The sequence below is a fragment of the Terrapene carolina genome, unplaced genomic scaffold, assembly GCF_002925995.2.
Source record: "Terrapene carolina triunguis isolate 2854851 unplaced genomic scaffold, T_m_triunguis-2.0 Scaffold33911, whole genome shotgun sequence".
NCBI classification, from domain to species: Eukaryota; Metazoa; Chordata; order Testudines; family Emydidae; genus Terrapene; species Terrapene triunguis.
In genome coordinates, this window is record NW_020698262.1 from 11,228,911 (window position 1) to 11,247,351 (window position 18,441).

The following is an 18,441-nucleotide window of genomic DNA, read 5'->3' on the forward strand; positions in this document are numbered from 1 at the left end:
ACTGCAATTTTGCACCACCACACTGATGTGTGCAGTTTGCTGCACCAATATGGCACCTGCATGCATTGGTGACCAATTCTAGCAGCCTGTGCAAAACTGTCTGTGCAAAAGTGGAGGACAGGCTGGGGTGTGACTGCAAATCTGGGCCAGTATTATCAAGGTAAAGAAGTAGTAGTTTTATTGGCCATATGCAGCCAGATTGGAAACCTAACATATATCCTGTCCCTGCATAAACTGGGTCTCATCTAAAACCAGGGATGGATTCTTCAAGGGCTGTCTCAACATTACTTGTTCCAAAGTCCTGGTCAGGTGTATGGAGAGGATCTTTCAGGGAACTAAAGCTATGAAGGTGAACAAATGTGATAAGTTGGTTGCATTAAACCAGCCTAGAATTCGGCTCTGCATAGATCTCAACATCCCTGTGTTTGCTAAGGGTGGCAATTGTTTGTGCTGAACTCACGGGACAGATGATTCTCATCTGAAGCCAACTCTGCCCTGAGGTGAAAGGTCAAATTCACAGCAGCTCAGCCACACCAGAGGCATGTTCAAAGGATGTTCTCAGGTCCAGAAAACTGGTGCTGGGTGTCGAATTAAGTGAAGAAAGCAAAACAAAATCTCAGTTAATATACAAACCCCAGGCAGCAGGGGATATAGCTACATGTGCTGCTGTTATCCCATGTGACACTGGTGGCACCATCATCCCCTGTGGCAGTCAGGGCAGTGGCAGAACCCCAGGTTCATTTGGTGGCGACCTCACGCCAATACCCAATGAGGCAATATCTACACAGGGGGTCAAAGGTCATGACCCTGTTTTGCAGCATTGCATCTCCTGCTGCAGGACAAAGGCTGAGAAGCTGCATCCCTGTTTGTCAAGGAACTGGGCATCAGCTGTGATTCGCGGTTTCCTGGCTCAGATACCCTCTTAGCCGGTGACTCTTTCAGCCTGGTATACAGAGATTTAGCTGTGCAACTACCATTAAAGCTAGCAGGAGCCAAGCAGCTTGGTCTCCAGGCACTGCATGTGAAATATGCCCCTCACTGTCAATATTGTGGCATGGCCTTGGTGTTTAATTTCCTCTCTCTATTTCTTTACCAGTGGCATCACTTGACACAGTGACAACACAGCTGTCACTTAGGAGGTGCTGGGTGTCATTAACCCCTTTGCTGCTTCTTTCCTCTGTATCCTGTTCTAAAGCCCTGCATTAATGGGGACCATATCTCTAATGCTGGACAGAAGGGTTCTCTACAAGCTACTCCCCTAAGTATTTTCTTGCTGGTCTGTAGCTCAGAAAAACCTGGTGGGTTCTAGCCGGTGCCATGTGGATTCCCATCTACTTCTCGCTGCCCCTGATAAACAAGATTTCAAAGGGAAGAAGAGACAGATTCCTAATTACAGCCGCAGCTCCGGGAAGGGTTTGCCCTTTGCTAGGCTCTTCTCTGCTTGGAGAGCAGGGGCTCTGGGTACCCAAGGAATTCCTGCATGCCCCAGGAAACCAGGCACTCAGCCTAGAGACTGTCTTCCTGATGCTCTTCTTATTAATCACAGAGCAGTGCAAGGGACCTGAGGGAAAGACCCAGTTTTAGTTTTTAATTACACTTTGAAATTTTTTCTCTCTGGGCCTGTGTTTGTTCTATCTAATCTATCCATCCATCCATCCTTTTCCACTCTTCTCTCTGGGCCTTTGTGTGTGTGTCTCTCTGTCTCAGACTTTGTTTTCCCGTTCTCTCTCTCTTTCCCAGTGCTGACCTGCTCTGGGGTACATATTGGCAGATGTTTGCTAGGCCGCGTGATTAAATACAGAGCCCCTTGAAGACCAGCATGCTATGCCAGTCACTGATGATCACAATGCTTTCAATGATTCAGTGGCCGGGACATTTCTATCAAAGCCAGGCAGGTGGGGTGCACAGGGGGAAGGCCTCACTGTGACCTACTTTCCGCCCTACCCACTCTCATCCTATTTCCCTCTGCATGGCTCACCTCGGTGGCATAGTGCTGGTATCTCAGGTACGGGAGCTGTGTGTGCCTTATCTCACGCTTCTCGTAGCACTGCTATGCTCAGTGCCTGTTCTGTGCCGCCCACGAGACTTTTAGGAAGATCCAGAGAATTCCTGTCAATCAAGGGAAAACCCATTCATCAGGGTGAGGCGGAAATGCAGCGTCGCCCACTTGAGAGGCTGCTGGAATGCAGGGATGATGGCCTTGCAGTCACTTGGCTGAGGAAATCTCATCTCTGCCTATGTGCCTCCCCCATGTTCCCCTGGAGCCGCCACCTGGAAAATATCCATCCCAGGGCTAGAATAAGAGATACACATGTTGCCAAAAAACAAACTAAACAAAAAACACTTCAGCTTTATATGAAAAAATGATCCTATTTTCAGAACTCTGAAAAAGCCTGGGGAATGCTGGGGCTGGGAAAAAAAGAGTCCTCCCTCCCTCTCTCTCTCTCTTTCCTTCTCTTTCTTTAAACATTTAGAGCCAAATTCTATTATTATTATTAACTACTTGTATCACAGTAGCACGTAGAGGCCCCAGCTGAAATCTGGGCTCCGTTGTGTAAGGTGCTGTCCATACACGTAGGAAGAGTCAGTTCCCGCGACCAAAGGGTTTACGTCTAAATAGACAACACAGTCAAAGGGCAGGAGAAAGGAAGGATCATTATGCCCATTTTACAGCTGGGGAACTGAAACACAGAGAGGATGTAACAAGGTCACACAGGAAGTCTGCGATAGAACTCAGATTTGAACGCAGAGCTGCTCAGTACCAGTCCCGCACCTTCTGCAAAAAACCATCCTTCAGTCCCGTGTTCCCTGTGGAACCTTAGAGAATTCACTGGGGAGGCTGTGACCCTTCAAATCCAGTGGACACACTTTCCCCCCAAGTTAGAACAGTTTGATGGTGGTTTGGATTTCAGGTCTCGGCTACTCCACCATGACCTGCATTTTTTCATTCAGGCATTAATGCTTGTGTATATCAAAGAGGGGTGAATTTTAGAGTTCTTGGCAGTGAGCATGGGGGTGGTAGAGCTGGCTGGAGGTGAGCAGTTGCTGTACGGGTACTGTGCAAGCATGCCCACCCATCTCTGCTAATGTCCCACAATCCAGATCTATAGCACATGTGCGCTTGCAGCTCCAACACACAGCTGTGCTAATGAACCCTAGTTCTGACCAGCAGCCCCCTTGCTATTCCAGATGTGGGATGCCCGTAAAGATCCTCCAATGCCCCTGATTCCTGACCCACTCCACCCCCCCTGCTGTTCCAGTCCTGGGCTCTCCTGTGCCCCCCAGTCCCGATCTGCCACTCCCCATACTATTCTAGTCTTTTGGGCTCCCTCCATATCTCTGCTGATATTCCTCCATCCTGACCTGCCACCCCTTCTAATATTCTACTGCTGGCTTTCCTTTCAACGGACACTGCACATTTAAATAAAGTAATAATGGCATTGATTCCCAGCCCATTCAGCAGCCCCGTGACCAGGCAAAAGCATGGGGGAGTGTTATCTAACACTTCCCATTACCCAGTCTCCTCACTCTTTGAAAAGCCTTGCTAAGTAGCCACTGTTCCAACCCTATGTTCGTCCCGTGAGAAATTCCATTTATTCCTTTCCTTGTGCCAGTGCCCTCTCTCCCATTCCAGTCTTAATAGAAATCTTTAGACTTATGGAAGCTTGGTTGTGGAGCGGTGGTGGGGAAGAGGGAGGGACATGTGCTAATGATGTGTTCAGAACAATGCGATCCTCCAGAGACAAATTAAACTCTCCTCTCTCTGTAGCCAGCTAGCTAGATTTATACAAATGCGCATGACGGATATACACAGCTAACTCGCTGGTTCCCAAAATCTACCTGAGAGCCTAATGACTCAGAACCTACTCCAGGCAAAAGAGAGGCAGGCTGGAGAGAGAAGGCTCCTCTGTTGATTAAATGTCCCTTAACATTACTGCTCAGTGCCTTAAGGCTGCAGTGCAGAGATTGTTTATTACAGCGTAGAGTTTCCTCTCCGTTTTCTGAGTGAGATGAAATTAATTAGAAAGGAAAGGGGGGAGAAAAAGAAAAGAAGTCTGGTGCCACCCAGCCCTAACCGAATTAGACAAACTGTAAGTTTCAATCATTCGTATTCAAAGTGACACTTAAAAATGCTTTATCAGAAAGTGGGCTGGATCTCTTATCTGAGTGTGAATGAGCCTCCTGGGCTTGTTTTTTGAGCATATTTGCATTTGATGATACTTTCTAACTGGTGTTGTATCAAATTACTGTCAAAGTTTGGAAAAGAAAGAGAAAAGGAGTGTAGAACACAAGCAAGTCCAGATCAGTCAGTGTGGTTTGATCCACCCCCAGGTCCCCAGCAATCTCATGTACTATTGCCACAAGTATTGGCTGTAGTAGAAAAGCTGTGCCTTTTGTTCTGATAGGAGGTGCCTTATCTGAGCACTGGTGAATTCTTCATCCCATGGTGATAACTCACTCGTAATAGTGGATCGGGGTGTGTGATTGATCTGTCCTGAAAGACCAATAACGCAGGAGTGCTGGAGATGGAGGAGACATAATTCAGAGCTGGTGATGCTTCAATTAGCTTGTGGCATTTAAAGTTATAGCTTTTTTTTTTTTTAAGGAAGGAAAAATCAAACTGAACAAGTGTGCTTGTGTTTGTAATTGGCTCTCCCCCACCCCAAAACACTCAATGCAGCAGAAGTCCAGGGCCAAGAGAATGGAGGATGGAAGGAAGCTTGCACTGAGCTTTGCCCCCAAGGAGCAAGCCCCTCTGGGGAACAAGCCCCCTGTGAGTACATGGGATCTGCAGCTGTAGTACCCACAGGTGGTTATCTCGTCAGATCTTGCAAAATGAGCTGGATCAGCCCTGCTCAGTGCTCAGCTTGGAGGCTTGCAAGCCAAACCCAAGGTACTGGAGGAAGGGCTGCTGATGACTCCATAGGTGACCCCATCTCCTAGTACTGAACCAATGCCCCTCACTGGGGGGCCCTGTATCTTTCAGGTGAGATGCAAAACTGAGTTCCTGACCTGTCTTGGTCATTAATAGAGCCCATAGTATTTCCCCCAACAGTAGGACAAATCCCAACTTAGGCAACTACATTCTGTCTCCCAACCTGGGTATGGTACTTATTTTTTGTGCAGAACTGTGCTGTTGTTGCTGTGTATTGTTAAATGGCTGATGTACACCATCCCAGAGGTGGCTGCATTTCAGTAATGGGTCAAGGGAACTCAGTATATACCACAGCTTGTTTGTTATGCATATTGAGATCTTTGGATGACAGTGGCTATATATCTTTTAGCTGTTTAAAGAGACACCATTAACTTAAAAATCATTTTCCCATCTGAAAATCTTGTACCCATTATTGTTGCACTTAATGCCTAGGATTTCTGTAACTGAAAGACATGAAGGAAAACATTGTTCTCTCTATTTTTGGTTTACTCTGTGCATTTTGACAGCACTTTGCGTGCAGTCGGTTTCACTGTTTATTTGATAGTGCGTGCCCTTTCCCATGCTCTGCAAAAGGAACAGTGGCAGCAGCAAAGTCAAAACTGAAAGTGAACGGGCAGCCAGCAAGTATGCACACAGACAGAGAGAAAGGAGCCAGAATATTTCTGGGAGTGTTGCCTTTGATTGCACCCCCAAAGACACTTCCAACCATCACAAAAAGGAGTAAACACAAGCCTTTGCATTTGTAAAGGAATTTTAACAAAGTAGGACATGCTAAGGTCTATCAGAAACTGGTATAGTCATTTTTTTAAGAGATTCCCGTTGACAGAGTACTTTTAGTGACAGGTTACTCCCCTACTCCCTTTAGAGCCAGCAACAGTAATGCTACCAGGAGGCCATGGGTAGTCTGATCTCTGCATTCTGTAGGACTGCTCCCTACACCTTTCCCATTCAGCTGTTATCTAGCCTGCTCTTCAATAGGCCCAGAAAGAAAGCGAGCACGGCCTCACTCAGAATTGAAAGCTGTGGTCTTTTTATTTTGCAAACACTGTTTCTGGCGTGTGAAGACTGCTTGTCTATTGACAAGACCCTTGGAGATTATTTAGCCCACTGTACATTCATTACCTTGTAAGCAGACAGTACCTGTAAGTTTCCTTTGAAATGTTATGGGCTAAATTCTCAGCTCCATGTAAATCGGTGTAGTTCCACTGAAGTACATCGGAGCTATGCCAATTTTCACCAGCTAAGAATCTAGCCCTGTATGATTTCATTTCTGAATCAGGGCCGGCTCCAGGCACCAGTGGAGGAAGCACGTGCCTGGGGTGGCACATGCTAAGGGGCAGTATTCCATCCATTCTTGGGGTGGCACAGTCCGAGCAGCTTTTTTTTGTGGCTTGGGGCGGCAAAAATGGTAGAGCTGGCCCTGTTCTGAATGTTATGAATCTCAGCTTCTACAGCCTTTAACAGGCCATTCTTAACTCCATGGTCCAAAATTTAGAGTCTGCAAACAGTTTACAAAACCTAAGCGCAATTAGAAATGTTTTCATGTTTTTATCTATTTAAACATCTTTATTTATTACAATTTTGTTAAAATCATCAGCATTCCCCTGCAGCATCTGTAGTTCAGACACTGCAATGTTAGTAAGTGGAACCTGAAAGGGAAACCAACTGTCGCCAAAAATGAAAATCTCTTCACTGAATTTCACTGTTCAAACGGAGAGAAATGAAGAAAAAAAAAGTAAAAATGCAACATAACTAGTGACAGGTCAATTGGATTCTCAACATTGTTTCAGTTTTAACAAACCGGAGTTAGTGGTAACATAGGAAAGGAAGTTTGTTTAAAATGTTTTTAACTTAAACTTTGGATAAATAAGAATTAGGGATGGAGCTTTTCCAGATTTCCTTTAATGCAATTAAAATGAAAGAATATGGTTCTAATTCGCCACTCTCTTACATCTGTTGTATGCTGGTGTAGCTCCAATGAAGTCAATGGGGTACCAGAGCAAGGGATCGGGTCTTATGTGTTTGGAAATTAACACTGACATTATCCATTGAATTTCATTTAAAAATAATAATAAACATGGAATCCCTCCAAGCCTACTTAGAATGCATTTCCGTGGTGCCCAGAAGAACCTTCTGTTTGTATTATGGGATGTTTCATTCATATTTCACTACTTAGTTTTACTCCACAGTTCCATAGCCTAGAAGGAAGCAGAACTAGACACCAGACCCTCTGTCACCTAGTGATGGATGGACTCCAATAGGTTAAGTGTACAGGTGGGCCCAAGCAAACAAGATTTTGAGCTGGGTCATGTAGTATCCTTCATTGCTGAAAAGATACAGGACTTGATTGTAATGGGTGGGAATTCTTTGTTGGGGTTACTGCATGCCCACAGGCCCTGTAGTTCTCCTTGACTATCTTGTAGCATGAACAACACACCTTTTGCTGCCCACTGTCACCAGTCAGGGTCTCCCTAATTCCTGGAATGGACTAGCCACTCATGGAAGGGACCACTGACTACACCCTTCAAAGACTGGAGATATTCAGCATATAAACTGGTCACATGTCAGGACATGTCTTATGGAAAGAATTTTCTCAATACTTTAACCAACTGCTCCTCGGAACAACAGCTTCTAAACTACTCCACAGGTGATGCTACTCCCAGGTTAGTCCCAAGTACGGCACAGGAGTTGGTTCAAGATATATTATAGTTGAGCCACTAAGAAAATGGGGGGAAAATATAATTAAATTTGCCATCCACAGCGGAGGAATTGGGCCAAAATCTATAATAATGACATTCAACTTTAGAAAGGGGAACATGAAAATATTTTTTTTTAAAAGAGCAAGATAGTCTAAAAGAACCGGACAAAGATGAGACTATTAAAATCCTTAGATTTGGCATGGCTGCTACTTCAGGGTGCCATAACAGAGTCAAAGAAGGCCTGCACACTCCGACACAAAGAAGGAAGCTGGAAGGCAAGAAAAATCCCTCTATAGTTAAATGGAAAGGTGCAAAAGGTTATTTGAGCCATACAGGTCTCCTTCAAAAATCCAGCCCGAATGAAACCAACGGAACAGAACACTTACAATCCAAAACATTCTAAAGCTACAATAAAGTTACTACAGGCAGTGCACTGAGTTATAACAATGCTACTCTAGTTCTTTGTAAAGCTTATGCACAGGGTCTTATATTTGTACTTAGCTGTACTTACACTTGCACTTAAGATATCTGCTGGCTTTTTTGATGCCTCAGGGAGCTATCTATGGGGCTCTTTCTTGAGTTCATTCCTACTCCCTTGTGTGTGTCATCAGAAGTATCTTTGTAACAGATGACGGCAGAGCAGTAAAGAATCAGAACTGGTGGTAGAAAGCAATGGTCCACGTACAACTGGATTTCCCGCTTCCTATCTTCGGTGAGGAACCATTTGGGGCCAGGGTGGAGGGGAATTTGTAGCTAACAGATTTAAGCTGAAATGGGTCATTGTTAAATATGATGTTGGAGACTGACTGAGCGTGAAAGTTCAACTTTGAGGAGCAGCAGCAGCGAGCCGTGTCCCGCGCTGACCTATTTTAAATAGCGAGAGCGGCTGTTACCTAAAGCAGTGAGCACGAGAAACGCGGCCATTCATAATTCATGCTGTAATTGTCTCCCGAGCTTGTGAATTGGGGGAGGAGGGGCACAAACTAGAGGGCATAGCGTTGTCCTGGGAAATGACCTGTGTGGACACATATGTTAATGGAACACAGCCTGTGGAAAGGGACTGGGAACCACCTGACACTGGGACAGAGCCTGAGTGAGTCGGGGAGAGGAGTGTTCTTAGAGAATGGGGCCTGAGCAGCGAGGGGACCATGTGCTTGTGAGAGGGGGGTAACTATGTGATCCTGTACTGGGATGCCTGTGGAAAGCGAGCAGGAAACCAGGTGTTCCTAAGGATGTGGCCTGTGCAAGGGAGAATGTCACAGGGTTTGCTCACCACTAGTGTGCCTCCTACTGGTCGCTCTTGAGAGTAGTTGATTCCAGCTCCGACACCGCCTTTCTGCCCCTCACCACATGCCTTGCCTTCTTCCTGGCTGTCAGCGAGGCGAGATGCTCTGTGTTCATAGTTTAGCCCTCTTACCAAGTCACATGTGTCCTCCCCTTCCAGCATATCAAAGTCTCTTCTTACAAACAGGCTCAGGCAGTCTTCCCATTCACTGTCCAGCCGGTGCCACTTCCCCAGTGGCTGGCAGGTAGGTTGCCAATTTTGGTTGGACGTATTCCTGGAGGTTTCTTTGCATGGCATAATCTTTGATTAAAGATTAATCTTTAATTCCGGGAGACTCCAGGCCAATCCTGGAGGGTTGGCAACCTTGCTGGTAGGAAAAACCAGGCCCACCCTCTACTCCAGGTTCCAGCTCAGGGACCCTCTAATCAGCAGGCAAAGTCTGCACCATCTTAAACCTTGCTGCCTTTTCCCTGAGCCTTTCCTCACCTTCTGGCTCTCCCGCTTCTCTGGGTTTGCCAGCCCCCAAACTCCCTCCTCCCAGGGAGTAACTGCAGGCTATTTAAGCTCTGTAGCCCACAAACACACCTCTCTTCTCCCAGGAAGTGACTGCAGACTCCTTCCCTGCAGCCCCTTCTCTGCTGCCAACTTCCTGCCCTTCCTCCTTCCTCAGTTGGCCTCTCACATTATTCAGTCAGAGGATTACTTACGCCACCTATTCCCCTCAGCTTTGGCCTGGTTAATTGGCCCTCTTCTTAGCTTACGTTAACCCCTTCAGGGCAAATGAGGGGTGGACACCCCAGCAAAGGGAGCTGTGTAAGCCTGGGGATGGGCCCTGTGCCAGGAGAGTGGGAATTCCCCCACCCTGCAGCAGCCCTGGAAACGGCCATTTTGGGGGCAGGTTTCTGAGGCAGAGCCTGGCTTTTTCCTCAGCTAGTAATGCTTCTATCCACTGCTGATTGGGGCTCCAGGATTCAAGGAGCAGCTCAGTTAGAGGGGAAGGAAATGTCCATGGTGGGGGACAACTCCTCGCCCAAGCCTGCTGTGGTGACAGCTCACTTGGGCCCAAATATACCAGGAAGGGCCTGGTCCTTTCGCCCACCCACTCACTTGCTTAGGGAATCAGTCAGGGGTTTTCATCTTAAGGGCAGCTCTGTCATCCATCTTGTTCTAAAACCACAGTTGCTTCTCTGTCCCAAGGACCTCTCCAGTCCAAAAGCTCTTGGGAAGTGGCTTTCCATACCCTCATAGGAGACCCCATTCCCTCTCTCTTCAGTCAGCACCCAAAAGACCCGGAACATGAGGGCATTTGTGATCCCAGTTCCTTCTAATTTCCTCAACTACCTCAAGGTTTCCAGCCCTCCGCAGCCTCTGTCCAGAACCTCACAAAGTCTGAGATACTGCAGGAGTCTCCAGAGAGATTCCAAGAGGAAGGAAAAAGCCAACGAAGTAGCACCATTGTGGGGAGTTTTTTGTCTGATGTCTCCTGTGGCATTCTCAACTTCTCAGCTAAATCCTTCCTTTGCAGCTCCTTAGTGCAGGGGGGAAAGAGAGTAAAACCACCAACCAGCCACCTTCCCAAAGAGGGATCTGACTCCAGGCCAGTCCCCATGGGGGACAGGGAGGGAGTGCCACCTAGTCCCCAGCTCCGCTTTGGCCCAGCCCCAGCTGTGGTCCTGCTCCTGGCAGTGGCTCCGTTCCTGGCCTCGGCCCTGGTTCTCGGGCTCCGGCCTCGGCCCTGCTCCCAATTTCAGCCCCACTCCCAGCCGCGGCTCCTGACGGGCGGGAGGGAGACGCGGATCAGACAAGAGAAGCGACATCATGGCCCAAGTGACAGGGAAGTCAGGCATTTTTGTTGCAGCACTTTGGAGGGGAGTGGGAAGCAGCAGGGCCGGATTAACCTTCTGTGGGCCGTGCACCAAACATATTTGTGGGCCCCCATGGAGGCAATGGAGCATGGCGCAGGGAGGTCAGTCCCCAGAGAGAGGGGCCAGCCAGAGGCAATGGGGCATGGCATGGCAGGGGTGGCCCTGCTCCACCCAATGCGAGGGCACTATTTACAAACCGGCAGTTGCCAGATGCACAATGGCCTGCCCGGCCCTGTGCTGCCAGCGTGCCCCTTCCCTTTGGGGGTGGGCCTATGCCACATCACACAGCCCCCCCACACACACCCTCAGACTTCCTATGGCCAGAGGCCCCCCAGACCCACTATGCCCAGCGCCCTGCACAACACCACCCCTGCCCCTAGCCCCAACACAATTGCCCAGCACCCCCCACAGAACCCCCACTCCCTAGTGCCCCAACACACACAGATCCTCCCCGCCCCTTCACAGCCCAGCACCCCCCCCAGACTCCCCACAGACCCACTCCCCCAAGCCCTGCCTCCCTTGCTGGGAGGCGACTGGGTCTGCCTGGCTGAGCTGACAGCGCAGCCAGGGCTAGTCCCAAGGCCAGGAATCGCTCCGGCCCGCGATTAGCCAGGCCAGGGGCTGCCCTGGCTGGGCTCCCTCAGGACCCACTTGCCTGGAGGGGCCCAGCCAAGCCCTCTGCACTGTCTCCCCCCCACACACACACCTGGCCGAGACTGGCCAGGCTTCTGCACCAGTCCCAGACGGCTCAGCTCCGAGGAGACAGGTGGGGCCCTCACAAGTGGTGGGAAGCAGAGACTGCCCAGAGCCGGAGTGCACTGGGGTCCAGCCAGGGGGCTGAGAGGAGCAGGGGGTGGGGCCAGGGGGTGGAGAGGAGGCCTTGGAGAGGAGCAAGTGGTGGGTGGGGGCAGCCAGTGGGGTCTCGTGGCACAGTGCAAGTGGAGCAGGCCAGGGCCCTTCTCAGCATGGGCATGGAGCCACTGGCAGGGCCGGCTCGTTTAGCTGGGGGAGGGAAGAGTGGTTCTCTGCACCTTCCTATCTTACATTTAACTGCCACCCTCCATCCAGAACAATGAGCATTTACTGCAGACAGCAATACCTATCGTGCTTTCAGACCCGGCCCCCATGCTGCTTGTCAGTTTCAGGTGAGGGGGTCACTGTGTGTTTGGTTACAAATGGAAGAGCGGTGTTCAGGCAAATGCCAAGCACAGGAAGTTCCTTTAGTGCTGTCTCCTTTCTATCCTCTGCTATCTTTCTCTCCTCCCTCCCCCCATCACAGCTCACCTCTTACTGACAGGGGGTCAGAAGATACCACAGTCGGATGTGATTAGGATCAGCTGTTATTCCTCTCTTGTCCTTATAACAAACTGTGTAGCTGTCAGGCTGGATAACATGGGTGCCGTCTGACTCATTGTGCAGCCAGCACGTCCACTTCCAGGCCAGAAAGTTGGATGAATGGCACAGGAAGGCAAGGATCCCCAGCTGGATTCCATGAGCATTTAAGGGATCCTTGATAGAACAATTACATAATCAGCGATTGTTGGCATTCAAGGTCTGCCCTCTCTGGTCAAGTTCCCCTGCACGGCAAAGCTGATAACTTCCTGCTCAGACCAGATTTAGAGACTGTATTCTGTGTGGGATCTTAGCAGAAATGCTCAGATACCACGGTGATGGGTTCTGTGTACAAGGACCCATCAGAACAGAGCAGCATTGTACTAGCTGTCAGTCTTATGCAGGGATACAGCCACCCTCCTACCCTAAGCCCTTGTGTTAACAAGCCATCTACACAGAATACAGAATTACTGCTGCAGAACACCCCAGTCAGTCACATGGTGAGGCCCAGATCAGCCATCTCAAGTGATGGCCCCTCGGACTTGCATGCACTTAGCAATCTGCATAAGGGCAGAGTTTTATTCCACCTTCTTGGTGGGGATGGAGTGCAGGGCAATACATTTTGATGGCTGCACAATACAAAATCGCTTTGCTTATATGTTCAGCAATGAATCTGCTGGAAAATCCTCAGGAAGTTTTACAGCAAATGATTTTGTTAAAAAAACAACAACCCCTCCAACAGAAAGCTAAATGCCTCCTGTTCACTTTGGCTGTATCTTATTTAACTTGGCTGTTTAAACAGCTATTATCTTGTTCCCGAGAGGACAATATTGTGGTATCTTTCTTTCTTTCTTTTATGGCTATCATGTCTTTCTACAGCTAAGCTCCTCTTCTTCTGACATGGCGTTTTCCAGCTGTGAAATGTTTTGCACCCACTAAGTAGAATGTGAACATACACACTCAAGATACATATCACTGGTTTATAATAAACATGTGTTTGTCTGATCATTTACGTCAATTGCTCATTGAAATAACATTGTGAGATCAGAAATCACTATCCTATTGAATTAGGCACTGCCATTGTCCCATTCAGTATCCTGTACACTGATGTGTCTGTGCGCCTCGTCCTTTCCTTTTTCAAGCTGACGTGTCCTATGTTATTCAGTGGAACCATCATTCCAGTCACCCTTTCAATGTTTTTTACTGTGCCATGTGATATATAAATAAGGGATGTGGGTTGATTACCTCCTATCACAGTTATCTGGTACCAGTATCTTCTGACATAGGCACCAGTTTGACATCTTCCTTTGGAGTACATGAGCTGTGAGGAGGCCCCGTGCTGTTAGATCTCAGCATGCCTGACAGTGATACACACTGGAAATGCCATTTTCACCTTACAGCCAAGCAGCAGAAGTGTCACGAAGGCACAGTAAGGAGTTAAAAGCTCAGAGGGGTGTTGTGGGGGTGAAGCTAATGCAAGGGTGGAGACTGGCTAGTGGTGCATGTAGTGGATGTGTGGGCAAGGCCTGGTTGGTGAAGGAACAGTCAGAAGCTGAACGTTCTGTCCCTGTGCGGCAGTCTTCTTTACACTGGGGCCAGCTGGGAACAGGCAGAAATGACATAGCACGGTAGTGAGACAGGAAGAATCTGAGGGTGATTCATTCCTGGCACTTATCACTTTCAAGGGACTAGGAAACAACATGAGGAGATGGGCAGCACGTGGGGTTCAGTTGCCAGCTTTTAGAGAGAAATAGAATACCTTCTCCTGCACAAAAAGCTGCTGGAGCCAGCTGTATCTCCTCACCCTGTCCTTCCTCCTCATCACCACCTGCTGCTCTTGCCTGACAGAGGCACTGCAGTCCATCCCAGACCAGATGCTCTGTCTGATCTAATCCGAGCCCGTGACAGGCTTACAGCACGTATTGAGCTAATAACACCGCTGTTCTGCTGGGGACGGCTCCATTGCAGAATCGCCCCTTCCAATCAGAATTTGCAAAATCACTGTAGCCTCCTCCTCTCACCCAGTGGGACAGCCTGACAGGTTATCGCCTCCGTGGAGTGGCTACCTGGCTTGGCAGGGTAAGGCAAGGAGTGCAGGGAAGGCATTAGGAACACAATAACTTCCAGCCTACTGGGACAAACACCTCCCTGGTGTAACTCCATTGACTTCAGTGGGCTTACACCAGAGATGAATTTGGCCCACTCAGTGTATAGACAACACAGATCAGTGTTAGCTCAGAAGTTCCCATCCTGCAACCCTCAGTCCCCAAGTGCAGTTAGTGGGACTACTTGTATGAGTGAGCGTAACTCCCATGAGTAAGGGACCACAGATGTCTCCAGCTGTCCTCTCCTTGTTCCTTTAAAGCACTAACACTCCCTGTCATCACATGACAGCTACTTGGAGACATTTTACAGTGGCCTTTGCGGCTCTCCTGCTGGTGAGGGGGGGAAAGGAGGCAGGGTGCATGTGATACGAGCGGGTCTCCTCTGACTCCAGGCTGTGCCTCACCGACACACAACTGACTTCCAACGTGGCCAAAACACACTGAGCAAATAACAGCCACCTCGCCCCGTCTCCCCTGGGAAGTTTTCAACTTCTCAGGCATCCTTGAGACAGGAATCATCTCTGCTCACTTCACCTGATGTCTCCAGCTCCCCCCAGTCTCTGCAGAGCAGGTTTCATATACATCCTTCTGGGGCAATGAGTGAGGCTCTAATGGCTTGTGGAGTAAGGCACACCGGAAGGGGGGGGGCGGGAATGCACACACAGGGTGGACCTCCCTGTGGGACATATTGGTCCACAGACCTGCCATTGTTGGAGTGAGAACCTTCTCTTCCACAGCTCCTGGAAAAGCCTCTTTTTCTTTCTGCCTTATCGACTCACTGATCTTTTCTCCCTGGACCATCCCTCCGTGCTGGGACTGCTTGTTGTTTCTGCACATGCATTATCTACCTCTCTAAGGCATTTTGAGCTATGGGCATTATGTGACAGAAGGACCAGTTCCTCCTCCTGTGGGAGCAAGATCAGGCACTGCAGCTGCATTGTGCTGTGTTCCTTGGTGCGCTGCTCGTATCTCTCAGGTGGCTTCTTGTAGCAGAAGTTCCTCACATGACGCCCCAGCTTCCCACTGCTAATGTTTTTCCTATGCAAAGAACAGAGACTGCAGCGCTGCTTTTCTTTGTGGTCTAGAGGAGAGACAGAGAGAACCTCCCACACCCAGTGCGGTTGGTTTTCGGGCATCATGGCAATGGTGCATATGCCTCTACGTCCCACTGTCCCCATTCTTCCTCTTCACCACAGAGTGTGGGAAAGGGCTTACTGTGAAACACTAGAAACCGGGGGGGCCTGGTCTCATTGAAGATCTTATCTTTTTTGTGCATTAAAAATCCCAGACAGGACACTTTTCATGATCTTAGGCATATTAACTTCAGTGTCTTGGCCAAATTCCAATTGGAGCAACTATATTCAGACACCCTAAATTCCCCCTGCAGTTTCCGCTAGATGCAGGATTCCTGTTCTCAGCTGTGTTGCTGAGTGCTGTCAAACAGCTGCCATGTTACACCCCAGACAGGGATGCATTTGGGTGGTGAGAGGAGGGAGTTACAGACAGTTGGTGAAGAACTTTGGGGTGTATAGGGTACAGAAGGCTGGCATGATTTACTCTGCCCGCCCATCCTGAGAGATCCAGAGGTGCTTCTTTCTTTTCTTGTTCCCTTTTTTATTCCCTGGCATGTTTTGCTCTCTGCAGTACTGCTCCCCTCCCTAAGTCCCCCACCCACCTTCTTTCCTACAATAACAACCCAAATACACTGATGCCTCTGGACCCGCTTGATTTCCTTCACATCCAGAGAGGAGGAGAAGGAATACAAGAAGCACAGTATAGATGAAAATGCAGGGGTGTTTTCACAGTGTCTGGGCAAAAGTATTTTGCTTGCCAGGAATCCCCGTAGTCATAGATTTCTAGATCTTCAAGCCATAAGGGACCATTTTCATAGCCTAGTCTGGCCTCCTGCATTATTATAGGTGGGTTTTTGTAGGGCTTGGAGGGAGGGGGAATCTAAGTAGCTCCCATTTTTCCAGTGCTTTGTCTTGTTTAATTTTAAATGGCTTGAGTGATGAGGCTTCTGCCACCTTCTTAAAGGACAAACGACCACTCGTTGTGACTTCATAATCCAGGAAATGAAAGGTTTTGTCTATAGACCCAGCTCAGCAAATCCCCCAGAAAATCCCATGGAGATTTACCCATGGATCTGACTGATTATCCCTCTAATGTTGTGACTAAGAAAAGTCCCAAGGTGCTGAGCGCCCTCAATTCCCATTGAAGTTAGGGGAGAAGCAGCGTTCAGAACCTTGCATGTGGACAGATGAGGTCTCATTCCCTAACCCTTATCATGGGGTATGCAGCAACCAGAAGTACTCACCAGCTGCCAGTTAGGATGTGAGCTTCTTATTGTAACAAAAGTCTAAATCTTTTCCATCCTGAATATAAATTGGCCTTTCCCCCTGTCCAAATGGTCAGATCTGACCACAGCTCCCAGGCTTTTAGGAGTTTCTAGTTCTGTATGACTGGAAAAGTCATTTCATGGCCAAGTCTCATGTGCAGCCTCTGTCTTCGGTGTTAATGTTTCCACACAGGCACCACATCCGTGTTTGTGTTCTGGGCTAGAAGGTTATTAATGCATTCAGTTGTTTTACACCCACTTTGCACTCATGTCAGTGACTGTGTGGTGTGGAGAATCACGCCTATTGCACTGACTGGCTCACTCAAATATGAGAAGCTGAACTTCACAGGTGTCTATTTTTAAAGGTTATGTCTAGTTTGCAGATGCACAAACAAATATTGCTTGACCTGTGTGTGTCTGCACACTACTAACCTCTACTGGGTAGACTCAGAACGGCTAAATTATGAGTCATAAGCCCTCTACTGCTCATTGCTATTGCAGCTTCTTCTTTGGCTCCAGCCGTAGGTGTGCTATTGGAGCAGGAAGATCATGGTTCTCGCTTGGTTGAAGTTCCAGGTGGCCATGGATTTTGTAGAATATTATCAATCCAGAGTCTAACCAGATGGGATTTTCTTTCCAGCATGTGAAAGAACATTGACATTGTCAGGTCAGAACCTAGCATCCGGGCCGCTGCTCACTTTCTTTTGAAAGATAGTTTCATGCTTTTTATCTTTAGAAAATTAGTTTCTTCGGTGCAATTAGCAAGACCAGGATGAGCATTATGTTTTTTCTCTGCTCTTAGTTGTTATTGTCCTGTTGAGAGGCTGTTTATTTACTGGAAGTTGGTGGAAACCATTTCAGAATTCTTCAAAGAACACATTGTTTGAAAGGCTTGATTTTAGGGGTGGTGAATACAAATCAGATGTGCAAAATTGCCAAAAATAGACCAAATTCAGCCCTAGCATATGGGGGGAACAAACTTCTTTGACGGCATTGGTGGTTCTTAAATTTTTTCATACTGTCACCTGTTGTATTAACTTAGATTATGGAATATGTGGGTTCAAAGAGTCAAAAGTCTTTACATGACCCTGTAACTTGTCCAACACTAAACGTTTTTTGGGGAATTTGGTTTATAGAGACCTCAGCCCATGGCAAACACATAATTAAAAATCCTTTTAACCTCTTATTAAAGATACAGGCGAAAAATAGGAAAAGCAGTTAAAGCATTTGAAATGGAAAGTATGAAATAAGGCTGTCCTTTAAATACGGCTTTTCCGTTTCCCTTTAGCGGGTGAGTTTTTAGAAAGTAATCTCACTTGTTTGACAGTCTCTTAGCTGGTCATAACTGCCCTTTTGGGGGAAAGAGAAGTTAGTTGAGAGGTGCTGGAGCTGTTGTCGTTGTTGTGATTGTTAAAGTTTGATCCTGTTTCCTAGAAGGCAAAACAAGACAAACAAAAGGGGAAGGAAAAGAACAGCAAAGAGAGAAAATGCAGCTTCTGTCTCTGGTGGAAAAAACACAGGCCCATCACAGGGTCTTATTTAGCCACTCTGGGTATGTCTACACTGCAATTCAAAACATGCGGCTGGCCTATGCCAGCTGGCTTGGGCTAAGGGGCTGTTTAATTGCGGTGCAGACGTTTGGGCTCAGACTGGAGCCCAGACTCTAGGGCCCTGCAAGGTGGGAGGGTTCCTGAGTTCAGCCTGCAGCTGAAGCCGGAATGTCTACACCGCAATTAAACAGACCCCCAGCCCCAGTCTGAGTCAGCTGGCATAGGCCAGCCGCAGGTGTCTAACTGCAGTGTAGATATACCCTCCAAGACCTGGCAAACTTGTACCAGCATCGGGCTATGTAGGACATTGCTTTTAGCTGTCCTTCTGGCC

General features: G+C 48.1%; 1 protein-coding gene across 1 annotated transcript in view; it reads left to right on the forward strand.

Moving 5' to 3' along the window:
- Window positions 1–18,441, forward strand: part of LOC113409645 (junctophilin-3) — a 114,080-nt gene that overhangs the window by 35,025 nt on the left and 60,614 nt on the right. The gene's annotated exons all lie outside the window — the stretch shown is intronic.